The sequence below is a fragment of the Lolium perenne genome, chromosome 5 (assembly GCF_019359855.2).
Source record: "Lolium perenne isolate Kyuss_39 chromosome 5, Kyuss_2.0, whole genome shotgun sequence".
Taxonomy (NCBI): Eukaryota; Viridiplantae; Streptophyta; class Magnoliopsida; order Poales; family Poaceae; genus Lolium; species Lolium perenne.
In genome coordinates this window covers 43,987,524-44,001,987 of record NC_067248.2, presented here as the reverse complement: position 1 = coordinate 44,001,987, position 14,464 = coordinate 43,987,524, and the positions used below count along the sequence as shown (strand labels likewise).

Below are 14,464 nucleotides of genomic sequence, written 5' to 3'. Positions count from 1 at the left end.
TTCTTTGTGCTCATCCCACACACGGACACCAGGTCTGCCCCACAACTGTAAAAGTTCATCAACTAATGGCCTTAGGTACACATCGATGTCGTTGCCGGGTTGCTTCGGACCTTGGATGAGCACTGGCATCATAATGAACTTCCGCTTCATGCACAGCCAAGGAGGAAGGTTGTAGATGCATAGAGTCACGGGCCAGGTGCTATGGCTGGAGCTCTGCTCGCCAAAAGGATTCATGCCATCTGTACTTAGACCAAATCTTATGTTCCTTGCGTCAGCTGCAAAATCTTTGAACTCTCTGTCGATCTTTCTCCATTGCATTCCATTTGCGGGGTGTCTCAGCTGCCCGTCCGACTTACGGTCCTCTTTGTGCCATCGCAACAACTTGGCATGCTCTTTGTTCCTGAACAGACGTTTCAACCGTGGTATTATAGGAGCATACCATATCACCTTGGCGGGAACCCTCTTCCTGGGTTTCTGGCCCTCAACATCGTCACCAGGGTCATCGCCTCTGATCTTATAACGCAATGCAGTGCATACCGGGCATTCATTCAAATTCTCGTATTCACCGCGGTAGAGGATGCAGTCGTTGATGCATGCATGTATCTTCAGAACCTCTAAACCTAGAGGGCAGACAACCTTCTTTGCTTCGTACGTACTGGAGGGCAACTCGTTATTCTTTGGAAACATATTCTTCAACATTTTCAGCAAGTTTTCAAATCCCGAGTCAGCTACACCTTCCTGTGCCTTCCATCTCAGCAAATCCAGTGTGCAGCCCAGCTTTTTCAGACCATTATCGCATCCTGGGTACAGCGACTTTTTGTGATCCTCTAACATGCGATCCAAATTCTCCCTCTCCTTTTCAGTTTCGCAGCGTCTCCGTGCATCAGCAATGGTCCGACCAAGATCATCAGCGGGCTCATCACGTGCCTCTTCTTCACCTTCCCCTTCACCTTCCCCTTCACCTTCAGCATCCTCCATGAAAGTATCACCGAAATGATCAAGATAGTTTTCATCGATGAAATCATCCCCTTCTTCATCTTCTTCCATTATAACCCCTCTTTCTCCATGCTTGGTCCAACAATTATAGCTTGGCATGAAACCGTGCCGAAGCAGGTGCAGGTGAACTTCTCTTGAGGAAGAGTAACCCTTCTGATTCTTACAGTCAACACATGGACAGATAACAAAACCCTTCTGCTTGTTCGCATTAGCCACTACGAGGAAATCTTTCAAACCCGTAGTGAACTCGCCGGAGAGTCGGTTACCGTACATCCATTGCCGATTCATCTGCATTATTATAATATAAAATATATAATTAACCATCATGCATTTGTTAAACTAAATAGAAATTAAACAATGAACTACACACATGCATATTTTATCAATGACACATGAAAGGTTCAAGTTGCTAACCGCGATCGAGGAGGAAAAAATAAATGAGGAAGCTCGATCAAGTGTGGCTCCGACACTTCATATCATGTTGATTTCATGCTCTTGGGGCATTTCATCAAACACCTTGTGTGCATAAGAGGAGCCAAAAGCAAACCTACACCCCCTTGTGAAGTTTGTGAAGAGAAGTGGCACCAAATGGCTAAGTGCTGTGGGCTGAACGGTATATATAGGGGAGGGGCTTTAGTCGCGGTTGTCCTGGCCAACCGCGACTAAAGGCCTTTGGGCCAGGCCTGAGGACATTTAGTCGCGGTTGGCCTGGCCAACCGCGACTAAAGCCCCTCCCGTCCACCAGCTGGCCACCGAGCGCGCTGGGTCCAGGCCTTTGGTCGTGGTTCTCCTCCCGAACCGCGACTAAAGAGCCCATTGGTCGCGGTTCCTATAGTTTCGCGACTAATGGGGCTGGACGGAAGCCCTTTTTTCCACTAGTGTATAGGAGACAAAGTGAATGATTCTCTCATATCACCCTCGTGCTACTGCTGACACATTATGGCCAGTGATGTTGATTCATAATCTTCTTTTTTTGTGCAAATATGTTGATTCATAATCTTGGTCACTGTTGATTGGACGACCCAACAAGATTAATTTATTCGAGAGACTATACCACGCTACTACCTATCATATGCTATAATTAAGTTCCTACAGTTTAGCGATGTATGCATCATAATCTTGGTCACTGTTGATGCATGGTTTTCTCTAATGAGCAGTTAACACGTGTAGATTTTCTAGCATTCCGTTCTCGTTTTTCCTTTTTTTGGCTGTCTATTTGAAGTTATCGGTGTGCAATTTGCTTGAGCGGTGTATAAGTTGGTTGCTATATGGAAAATGCTTCTTTTCAGGCGGAGGCTCCAGCGGCTCGCTGCCTCCGGGTCTGCATCGCGCCACGCGTCCCCTGGTCCACCACGACTTCTTCTTTCCATCCCGTTTCCTAATCCTCCAGCGCATGTGGTTGAGAAAAATCAAGCCGCTCCCTGATGTTCTTCGCATGGCCGGCCGCCGCAGCTGCCAGTGATCCCCGCATGACCGGCCGCCGCAGTTCGTAGCTCGCCGTCTACCAGCATGCTCGCCGCCTCCTCCGCTCCATCTCCCGCGTCTTGACCTCCGGTGGTTCCTCTGCACCGCCTCCTCCCCTACATCCCGAACGGCCGGCGGCACCTCGCGCCTCCTTGCTGGCGGCACAGCTGTCGCCTCGGCCCCTCACGCGTAGATTCCCACGCCGCCGCGCTGTGCTCCGTCGTGCGCTGCGGACACGAAAGCCGTTCGGGATCGAGGCTTCGATCTCGTCGGTACTGCTCGCCGCGGGCGGCGACATCGGATGTGGCAGTCAAGGTGAGGGTCCCGCACCTGGTGGAGGTTGGAGGCGGCGGTTGAGCTGCGCGTGCAGCGGAAGAAGGCCGTCGGGGCACTCGTTGCAGCAGAGTCCACCTTCCGCCGCCCTGGCTGCAAGGTCGACGCCATCTCGGCTCGTAGGATGCCGCAAACTACCCCGCTTGCTCTGCCCCGCTTGCTCTGCCCTTTCATCTTGCCGCAGACCTGCTCTGCCCTTTCATCTTGCCGCCGGCCGCCCCAAAAACCACGAGCCATAGCAGGGACGGGTTCCCCATCCCATGGCCAGACGAGATCGGCGGGGGCGGTGGTGTACCTTTTTGCGGTGGTCGAGGACAGGGCACGGTCCACTCGATGTGCTCGACGCCGGTGATGGTCCTGGAGGAGACTGGCGTTGAGGACGATGGGGTCACTCATCGTGCATCGGTGTGTGCTCTAGGCTGAACGGGATTTGCATGCTACAGAGGATGCGGTGTCGCGCCTGCTAATTCATGCCGACTATGCTGCAATAGCAGTTCGACGCTGCATCCAGTGGCGGCCGCCGATGTTACAAGGTTCGGGCAGCGGTGGACCGGGGACCTGCCATGGGTGACGACGATGCCGCGAGCAACGTCGAGTAGTGCTTCCAGGGGCCTTGGGTGGTGCTACCTGAGCTGCTGCCGCGAGCCAACGTCGAAATTGCTGCTAAGAGCGACGGCAATGCTACCACTGGCGTCCGGTGTTGCTACCATCTTGTGGAGGAGGTGCTGCAAAAGACAAACGGTAATGGTACCAACAACCCACGGCAATGCTACCACTTGCGTCCGGTGTTGCTACCATCTTGTCGCGAAGGTGCTGCAAAGGACAAATGGTAATGCTGCCAACTACCCATGACGATGCTACAAACAATCAGTGACGGTGCTGCAAGTAGCAAGTGAGGTGCTGCCAGCCGGAGTTGGGATGATGTCGGCGGTGCACCGGCGACTAGTATTTAACGATGCTACAATAGTATAAATCTTTTGCTGCAAATATTTTATGGTTCTGCTACTTTAGTACATTTTTGTTGCTACAAGGATTCCGGCGATGTCTCCGGCGAGATCCACGTCCGACAGATCATTTTTATTTACTCCTAGTCAAACCGTTTTTTGCTTCAATGAAGCAAAAGCTGAACTTTTTTTGTTGCGACGAAACAAAGTCTAAACGACTCGCAGCTCTCTTTCTATTTTAGTCGAACCGTTTTTTGCTTCAATGAAGCAAAAGCGGGAGGTTTTTTTGCTGCGATGAAGCAAAATCTAGATTTCAGGTAAACATGGACACGTGTCACGCATGCAAGCAGGAGGCTGAAAAATTTGGAGCCTCCGGAGGATTTCTAGCACTGTCCTTGCTATATTAATATAGTGGGGCTTTGTCCATTCTCTTATCCTCTCCGGTCGCTTTCGGTTTTGATATGTTGCTTGCTATCTACTGGTCTAGGTGACCTTCATGTCTTTCTCAAAAAAAAAAAAAAAAAAAGACCTTCATGTCCTAGTTCCTTTCGTTCCCTCCCATTTGTGCGCAAGGCTCCAATGACCAAGGATTGTACCATCAGTGTTTTTCACGCCAGGTATGATTTTTTTTTTTCGAAATTTAGGTATGAAATATTTGATTTTTATACACAAGAATACAAGGCAAGGAGTTTACGGAGGTGGCAATTTGGCTCATAGGAGCAAATGCTCTCATTATATAAAATAATTAAAAAACAATTTTAAAAATGTTAAAAAATTCTGATATAAATTTGTTGGTGTACATCTTGACATTCTATGTTAGTGCACAAATTTTCGTGGAGAAACAACATTTTATATGGCGTGTACAAAAAAGACAAAAAAATATCCTGTACGTAGTCGTGTTATAGCATCAAAACTTGTCTTTTTTACAGGAGCCACAATTATTTTTAGTTTTTTTTGAAAACTTGTGTACCAATATAAAATGTCTAGATGTACATGTAAAAATTTAGTTTAGAATTTTTTAACACTTTGAAATGTGGATTCACATAATGGGAGCATATGCTCCTATGAGCCAAAGTGCATTTCCCAGGAGTTTACAGTTTATATAGAAAGGAAGTACAGACAGATATGGTAGTCTAATTGACACACCAACAAGCTTTTACTGCTATGTACCATCTTTGGCATTTACAAGATCAGCCCGGCACAGTATGTCAAACTACTTTCATGTGTGCACAAAGAAACTTCAGTGCTACATGAAGAGGTACCTGAGACTGCTCATAGTGGAAATTACATAGGTAGTAACATCATACATCTCAAAACATTTGGGTGACATGGCATGACAATAAATGAAGAAAGAGAGCGGGGTGGTAACGAGCTATGTTACCATAACATCACACTTCTCAAGATAAGATGAGTCTACAATCTAATAAATATAACATGCATGATACCATATACGTGTAACTACCCACTATAAAGATAGTAACATAGGGTAGTAACATGCACTATATTACTACTCTATGTTACTCCCCACTATGACTAGTCTGACAAGGAAAGAAAGAGCGCAAGAATCTGTACAAATACTTTCTTGGTAAGGTAGGAATCCACGGGAATGCTCGGCGGCCGAGGCAACTGCAACACGAACAGGAAACCTCAGGGCATCGCCGGCAGAAAAAAAGTGGTTTGATCTTCAGCCTGCTGGGACCACGCAGGATTCATTACTTCCTAGAAACATGTGCATTAAAGTGAACTGATCTATCCAGTCTATATAGTTCATATGCATTCCACCAGTCTGAACTAGAAAAAAAAAGCAATGCACTGTGTCGATTTCTGACGCATGCCTAAAATATTTTGCCACCCTGATCCTTTTACAAACCTGGGAACTTGGTAACTAAAGGTACATCATGTACCTAAGACTAGTCACAATGAGAGTATCATAAGACTGCTCATAGTGGGAGTAACTTAGCTAGTAACATCACACACTCCAAGGCATTTTGGTGACATGGCATAACAATAAATGAAGGAAGAGAGGGAGGTGGTAACTAGCTATGTTACCATAACATCACACACCCCAAGACAAAATGAGTCTACAAATTAATAAATGAGACTGTGCATGATACCACCTCTAAGTTATTTTCCACTATGAAGGTAGTAACATGTTCTAGTAACTTATGCATGACACCACCTTATGTTACTCCCCACTATGAGTAGCCTAAGACTACTCATAGTGGGAGTAATTAAAGTACTAACATAGAGCTACATGCATTGCCAACTAGTAGGTAAATTGATGACATGACATGATATTAAATGAAGAAAGAGATGATTGTGGTAACTAGCTATGTTACCATAACATCACACTTTTCAAGATTGAATGAGTCTACAAGCTAATTAATACACTCATGCATGATACTACATCTAAGTTACTATGCATTATGAAGGCGGAAATGCCAATCTGAACCCGGGCTCAGCTGCTCTCGTCGATTGGTTGTATCTCGGCCGTATTCCGTGTTGTAGTCCATTTTTAGGTAGCAACATTTGCAGCGTTGTGGCCCACTTCTGCACACGAATTCAATTCGTTGTCCATGAACGGCTTCAACCGGGACATAATTTTTTCACGGAGCAGCTCCGTGTTGTGTCCAATCTACAGCTAGGATTAGCCAGCTTTATGCCGTACGCAGTGCAACTGACAGTCATAGCCGGAGTGGCACTGCTCCCAATCTCCGGGCCCCAATTCTCGGTGCAACGTGAAACATGGCCGCCTGTACCGACCGCACAAACGATCCCCGTCAATCCATCATGGCCTGCTCCTACAGTCCTACCAAGTTTGTCACCCATGTCCCACTGTATCTGTTCGTAACGTACATGTATCGCTCATTTCCTACATTTTCCACCAGACCTATCTGACCAAAATGAGCCCACGGGCACAGATCCCTAGAGCAAACGGACGGTCCGTAAAAAGAGCTCATTTGAGCTCGGGACTAGAAACACCCTGTCCTTATGAAGGTAGTAACATAGAGTAGTGTCATATGCATGACACTACTATATGTTACTCCCCACTATGACTAGTCTAAGTAGTATCATGCATGTCATGTTGGCAAAAATCTGATGTGGCGCACCAATTAATGAGGTGAGAGATGAAAATGGTATCATAATATGATACCGTATCATAGCACGTAAAACTAAAAACTTAATGACAAACACATCATGTACACAAAGTTACATTGAGATTCTACAAAACATTAAATACGATGATACTATGATGGTATCTTATGATACCATGCATTGTGGAGATAGTATCATAAACTAATATCATGTGCATGATACTAGTGTATGATACTTCCCATTGTGACTAGTCTAAACGTCGTCACAAGGCATGCGAAATTTATGATTCATATGCACTACACATTGACACCGATACATAATTGTAAGCAATTCGTCATACTCATTGGGTGACACAAAAAAAAAGATATATGTTCGAATATTCGGCTACGATGCTCAGCCTGACAAAGATGCCAATGCTGAAATCGGTAAAAAAAAATCAGGTAACAATTTACCATCTAAAATAGATCTGTTATTATAGTATTCAAATAAGGAGCTCCTTGTCCCAATTAGAAATAACTTGAGAATTTGACTCAAAGCACCGAAAACTTGAAACATAAAAATAATCAGATGTCTGAGTGTTGTTTTACCAGGAATCAGAACGAGCACCTCCTCAAGCTATCTTGGTCGTATCTACCATTATGAACTAGTACGTGACATGATGCCTCAGTCGCCACTTTATACAGGGCAAGGAGCCAAGGAGTACAATTTTACAGTAATATTGCTCTGCAATTCATAAAATGCAGAGTTGTCGTATGATATAAGACGATAAAGAAAAATAGCTTACTTAAATCTCATGAGGTTCGAGATAATACAAACTTTCATGTAATGGAAACTCCAAAACTAAAAGTTTAGACAGAATACCAACTGAGATCGATCAATTGGCTTCCAGAACGGAGCAAAGCCAGTTTCAACATCAACACACAAATGGGTCATCTAAACAGCAATCACTAACATCCGGAACACCACAAACACATGTAGTAGTTTTAGAATTTAAACCCAGCATCTCTCGAAACCTTGTTCTCTAGCTGAAGCTTCCGACATTGTTCTGCCAATAAACTCTTCACCCCTGGCTCGAATCTGAACTCTGAAGTGTTCGGTACAAAGAAAGAGGCGAATCAATATCAGAATTAATGACCTGTTTACAATGAAACAATAATTTATTTAGACGGATGTTAAGACATTTGAAAAGATTCTAGCGTTTGCAGTCTTTGATTATGACTGAAAAAGAACATGGAGAAATGGAAAGCCAATGACTTAGGTAAAGTAAATAGATCACATGAGCAGTTGAAGACAAAGAATTACCAATGAGGAATTATCTCCTCAATGCACATCTTCAGCATCTCATCAAATAAGTGATGTTTCACCGGAAATCCAAATCACGGACATGATGCACGTCCCAGACACTAGCGACACATTTATCAGTTGTAAAGTGAAACCGAGTGCCTCTTGAAGCCCTATTGTCTAGTTGAAGCTTCCTATGTTGTTCTGCCACAAACTTTTTATCGTAATCCCTGAGTTGAAGCCATAAGGTCATTAACTCTAGATCTTTTGCGTTCAGTACAAAGAATGTGATGAATTCAATGTCAGACTTAGTCCCTTGATACCGATCAAACACTATTGTCTTCAGACGGATGTTAAGACATTTGATAAGACTCTGGTGTTTGTGACGCCATTCAATTCTTTCCTTCTTTGATTGTGACTGAAAAAGAACATGGACAAATTGAGAACGAACCACTTTAGTTAATTAAACCAATCAAATTATTAGTTGAAGACAATGAACTACAAATAAAGAATCATCACCTGAATGTACATCTTCTCCAAGCACGGAAAGCATCTCATGAACTCAATAACTGTATCCAAACTAAGAATCTTCATATTGATAGCTAAAATCTTGACTGTGCTCACCACCGTCATGAGCCTATCAACACGCACTCCCTTTATCAAGCATGCTATGCAAGATTAGTCCAACAAAAGGGGTATATGATATTTATATAATTTATGAACACAGATGTGCAACTAAGAAGCATCGTTAAGGCACGACATAGGAAAGCCGTACCTGAATTACTGTGGACCCAAACACAAACCTGGAGAGATCTTCCTGTTTAGAGATGTAAAACCCATCAGAGAGGCAGCCTAAGGCGCAGAGACTACGGATACATGCATGCCATAGTCGAAATCTAGATGGAGCAAACTTTGAAGGCACGGGGCATTGTGGACGATGAGTTCCTTTAACTGGTCATTGCACAACCGATAGTTCTTGACGCAAACAATTCTAAGGGTGAGGGAGTTGATCGTGAGGCAGCGAAAGCCGAACCCATGGCTAATCAGTGAGCACTCCAGAGCAGGGCAAGCGGCAATTAAGCTGTGCAGCGAGCACTCCGAAATGCTGACAAGTTCAAGCCCGAGCTGCTTCAGCAGAGGTAGGTGAAGCCCTTGGACAATGCTGTCCGGGAGGTTGCAATTTCCGATGGTGGCAACACGGAGCGTGGCCGAGAAGCGGAACGGGGACGGCGGCGGTGGCCGCTGCAGCGGCTGCGGTTTGTAGTGCGGCTTGAACCAGAACTCGAGCTCCTGGAGGTTGTCCAGGGCGGGGGACCGGAGCCAGGCGTCCACGGCGTCCTCTCGGTCACGGAGGAAGGATGAGGGGACGCAGAAGCGGCGACCGGGGCCCTAGTGGGCGGAAACCGTACTTGAGGTGATGGCGACGACGACATCCTCATTGGCGGCGGGGAGGCCTTCAAAGTCGAAATTAAGAGGCGCGGAGCTCCAGATGTGGCGCCACCGCGGTGAGAGGATTTGGGTGCGAACGGCGTCCTTGGTGGGGAGGAGCGAGACGATCTCACCGAGGATCGCGTCGGCAAGGTTGTTGATACAGTCGGCGTCTCCGGGCAGCGGTTGCTGGTCGTGGGCGGAGGGAGGTGGTTTTGGACCGGGCGCCTCCGTAGTCTCCGGCGCCGGCGGCACTCCATGGTTCTTGGGCGCCAACAGATTCCTCTTATTGAAATTCGGACCGCTCCCCTCCTTGTCCATCACCGGCGGCCTGCCTGGGAAAACAGGGAGCTGGCCGCGCCGCCGTAGTCGTGGTGTTCAATGTCTCGCGTAGAAGAGAGGCTTTTGAGGAAGGAGGACACTCCAATGGGCCGGGCCTTCGTCCGCTGTTGCTTTGAGCCGGGCTGTATTGCATGAATCATTGCTGCTGAATAAAAAAAAATCACTGCTATTCACTCAAAAATCACTCGAGGAAAATACCAGCAAACACTTTGTATCATACTACTGTATGATTTTCAAAAAAAAAAAAATATCATACTACTGTATGAGATAAGAAAAAAACACTTGTATACTCCCAAAACTTAAACATTGGTAAAATCCTTAAAAGGTTTACGATTTGCAGCTGCAGGACAATTTTTTTTATTGAAAACGCATAGCAAAGCTGCTTCTCATTGATAATAGAGGAAAACAATTACAAGCTAAAGAAATGAAGCAAAAGAGAAACTAACAAGGAGTTCAAAAATAGAACAGAATCAATGCTAGTGTAAAAAACTAACACAATTTCATCAGGTTCCCGAGGTTTTCGAAGCAGTTCACACACTCTTCGTCTTCCTGCTGTCAGTCAAAGGTCAGCTTCGCCCAGGATCATGACAACAAGGCTTGCCATCGTATCCCCTCTAGCCTGGAAAATGTGCTTGTTTCTTTCCTTCTAGAGCGACCACCAAACCAGCTGTGTGAGAGATTTCCATCCCTTGTGCTTGATTTTGGAAAACATGCCTCGCGTGGTTGCACCGTTTCATAAGGTGTTAGGCCAACACCTCTTTGCCAGCATGTCGGTCATGATACACTATCCTTGAAATTGTTGGATAATTAGGCAGAATTTCCATGATTAATTCCAGAATATAAAACATGATGACAGCAACTACTAACATGTGAAACTCGAACATACTAGATGCATTAATCAACATGAGTAGCAGCAGCGCAAACGGTAAAGCATCCATCGCTAAACAGATCGAGATATGTCGCACGTACCGATCTGGCGGAGGTGGCGGTGGAGGTGTAGCAGACGATGTCGCAGCAGTAACGTTGTTGATGACAACGTTGTTGACGACAGGGACGACGGGTCGAAGTAGACGGTAGGCAGCACCGCCCGACTTGGACGGAAGGCGACCCGTGATGAAGAGCTTGAGCAGTCGCGCAGAGCGCTTCCCAAAAACCTAATTCGCCCTCTCCCGTACAGGATCGCAAGGACGAGCGGTTCCGGAGACCTGCTCTCCCGTTCGACGATGCACGTCGGCTCACGGGATGGAGTAGGCTACGATGGCGGCGCAAGCAGAGAGAGGTGGAAACCCTAACTCGTGTATTGGATGTGTTTCTGCGGTAGCCGGGCAGGAGATTATATAGGCTCGGGAAACCCTAGGCAACGTGGGCCACGCCCACGTCGCACGAACGTTTCGAGTCGGGTTACAGATAGCCCACGATCCGGGAGCGACCCGAACCGACTAACTGCGACGCGTCCGTCTAGGACTCTGTTCGTTTTCCTGAGCTGCAAAAAGTAAGGAAAGTCTCGGCTCGAGGCTCAATCCACTCACCACGAGCGCGGTGCGCGCGTCGTGACGTGTCGTGTCGTGTCGAGACGAGCGAGCGAGGAGGAGGAGGAGCGCGCGTGTAACACTCCTATTCTCACTCACTTACTAGTGGTGGAACAACCCACCTTATAAGGTGGTCTAACTTCCTCCCAACTTTCCATGTGGGACTAAACTTCCCACCTCTTGCCACTCCCTAGTGAGCTGCCACCAACTTGGGCTCAAACTCACATGGCTGCCACTATGTGGGCTTTGAGATTTATAGGAAAAACTGAAATCTAATTTGGGCCACTAAAAGTGGGCCCAATATTTCAACAATCCCCCACCAGATCTCAAATCCCCATTTAGAGATTTATCAATACTCGCTGCTTGTTTATATACCAAGTTGTTTCAAATGAGACTGTTAAGTTGAACTTCCGCCTAGAACCTTAAGCTACATCCATTCACACTTGAACAATGGACTAAGCCTTGAATTGCAAGTTTTGCGTGAACAGGGTTTCACTCAAAGTCATGACCAGTACATGGCTGCCAGTAGCCTACCCCGCGGGTGAAGCATATGCGTCATACTTCATGGTCTCTTCATGAGTTTACTAGAGATCACCCAAATCTCATAGATTGCGACGTTTAACAATCAGACTCATATAGGTGTGTTATTTCAAGAATGCTCTGTAGGACAGCACCTTTGCTAAAATAGCCAACATAAACACATTAAGGCTTGTTGCCAACCTGCCTTACAGCAATTGAGAGTTGTGCATCTTCACATAGAGAGGGTTACATAATACTCTCCTCAATTAAACCACTAGTTTGTTCTTCCCAGGTCCTAATTCACGGGATCTCCGATCACAAAGGTTGGGTTACCACTATGGCATAACATCAACGGGTCTCAAACCCATCTCCCTCGATGCACTTTCTATCACATTACGTGATAGTCCCTTTGTAAAGGGATCTGCCAGGTTTTTGTCTGTTTGAATATATGTAACAGTTATTACTCCGGAGTTTCGCAATTTCCTGACAGACTTCAAACGTCTCTTGACGTGTCTTGATGACTTCGCGTTATCCTTAGAATTGTTCACTTTGACAATTACAGTTTGATTGTCACAATTCAAAAGGATTGCCGGAACAGGTTTTTCAACCACAGGCAAGTCCATCAAGAGCTCACGCAACCATTCTGATTCAACAGTGGTTGTGTCTAAAGCAGTAAGTTCTGCTTCCATAGTTGACCTCGTCAATATGGTTTGCTTGCAAGATCTCCATGATACTGCGCCACCTCCAAAGGTAAATACATACCCACTTGTGGCGTACAGATCAGCTACATCTGAGATCCAATTCGAATCACTATATCCTTCAAGCACAGCTGGGTGCCCTGAATAGTGAATCCCATAACTCATTGTACCACATAGGTATTAGCGCATGACCCTATCAAGTGCATGCCAATGATCAGTACCCGGGTTTGACATGAACCTACTCAACTTGCTAACAGCAAAAGAGATGTCGGGTCTAGCCGCGCTCGCTAAGTACATGAGTGAGCCAACAATCTGAGAATATCTCAATTGATCTATGGCAATCCTCCGGTTCTTGCGTAGTGTCACACTGGGATCATAAGGTGTTGAAGAAGGCTTGCTATCAATATAGCCGAACCGGCTCAAGATCTTCTCAACATAATGGGACTGCGTTAGAGTAATCCCACTCTCGTTCTTAATCAGCTTGATGTTCAGAATTACATCAGCTTCTCCCAGATCTTTCATATCAAAACTCTTTGACAAGAAAGACTTGACCTCGTGTATTACTTTTATGTTTGTACCAAAGATCAGAATATCATCCACATACAAACATAGTATAACACCTTCGCCCCCATCATGGCGATAGTAAACGCACTTGTCAGCCTCATTGACAACAAAGCCTACAGAAGATAAAGTTCTGTCAAACTTCTCATGCCATTGCTTAGGTGCTTGTTTCAGGTCATATAAAGATTTCAACAACTTGCACACCTTTCTTTCTTCACCTTTTACTACAAACCCATCAGGCTGATCCATATAGATTTCTTCTTCCAACTCTCCATTAAGGAAAGCTGTCTTTACGTCCATTTGATGAACGATAAGACCATAGGAGGCAGCCATGGATAGTAGTACTCGAATGGTGGTGAGTCTAGCGACAGGTGAATAGGTGTCGAAGTAATCTTCGCCTTCTCTCTGTGTGTAGCCTTTCGCTACAAGCCGCGCCTTGTACTTTTCAATAGTACCATCAGGTCTTAGCTTCTTCTTGAACACCCATTTGCAGCCTACAGGCTTGCATCCATGGGGTCGTTCTGACAACTCCCAAGTTCCATTAGAAAGAATCAAGTCCATCTCATTATGGACAGCTTCTTTCCAGTCATCTGCATCTGGAGATGCATATGCCTCTGCAATGGACGTGGGAGTATCATCCACAAGGTACACAATGAAATCATCACCAAAGGATTTTTCAATCCTTCGTATCTTGCTCCGTTTAGGAGCTTCATTGTCATCCTTCTCAGTTACATTCTCATGTGATTGTTCAAAATACTCATTAGATGTACTAGACTCAGGAATTATCTCAGTAGAAATTCTAGCAATGCTATGCATATCTTTCATAGGAAACATATTCTCAAAAAATGTTGCATCACGAGATTCCATAATAGTATCAACATGCATATCAGGTACCTCGGATTGAACTACTAAAAATCTATATCCTACACTCCAAGGAGCATAACCTAGAAAGATGCAATCCACTGTCTTTGGTCCAAGTTTGCGCTTCTTAGTAATTGGAATATTGACTTTCGCCAAACATCCCCATGTGCGCAAATACGAAAGTGATGGTTTTCTCCCAGCCCACTCCCCGTAAGGGGTTATATCTTTATTCTTGTTAGGAACTCTATTCAGGACATGATATGAAGTCAACAAAGCCTCCCCCCACCATGCCTTTGATAAACCAGCAGTGGCTAACATGGAATTCACCAAGTCAGTCAGCGTGCGGTTTTTCCTCTCGGCAACCCCGTTTGATTGGGGTGAATAGGGAGGAGTCCTCTCATGAATAATGCCA

General features: G+C 45.6%; 1 pseudogene; it reads right to left on the bottom strand.

The window, feature by feature from the left end:
- Nucleotides 1–8,193: 8,193 nt before the first annotated feature.
- On the bottom strand, nt 8,194–9,863 carry LOC127299531 (FBD-associated F-box protein At5g60610-like; annotated as a pseudogene).
- Nucleotides 9,864–14,464: the final 4,601 nt, after the last annotated feature.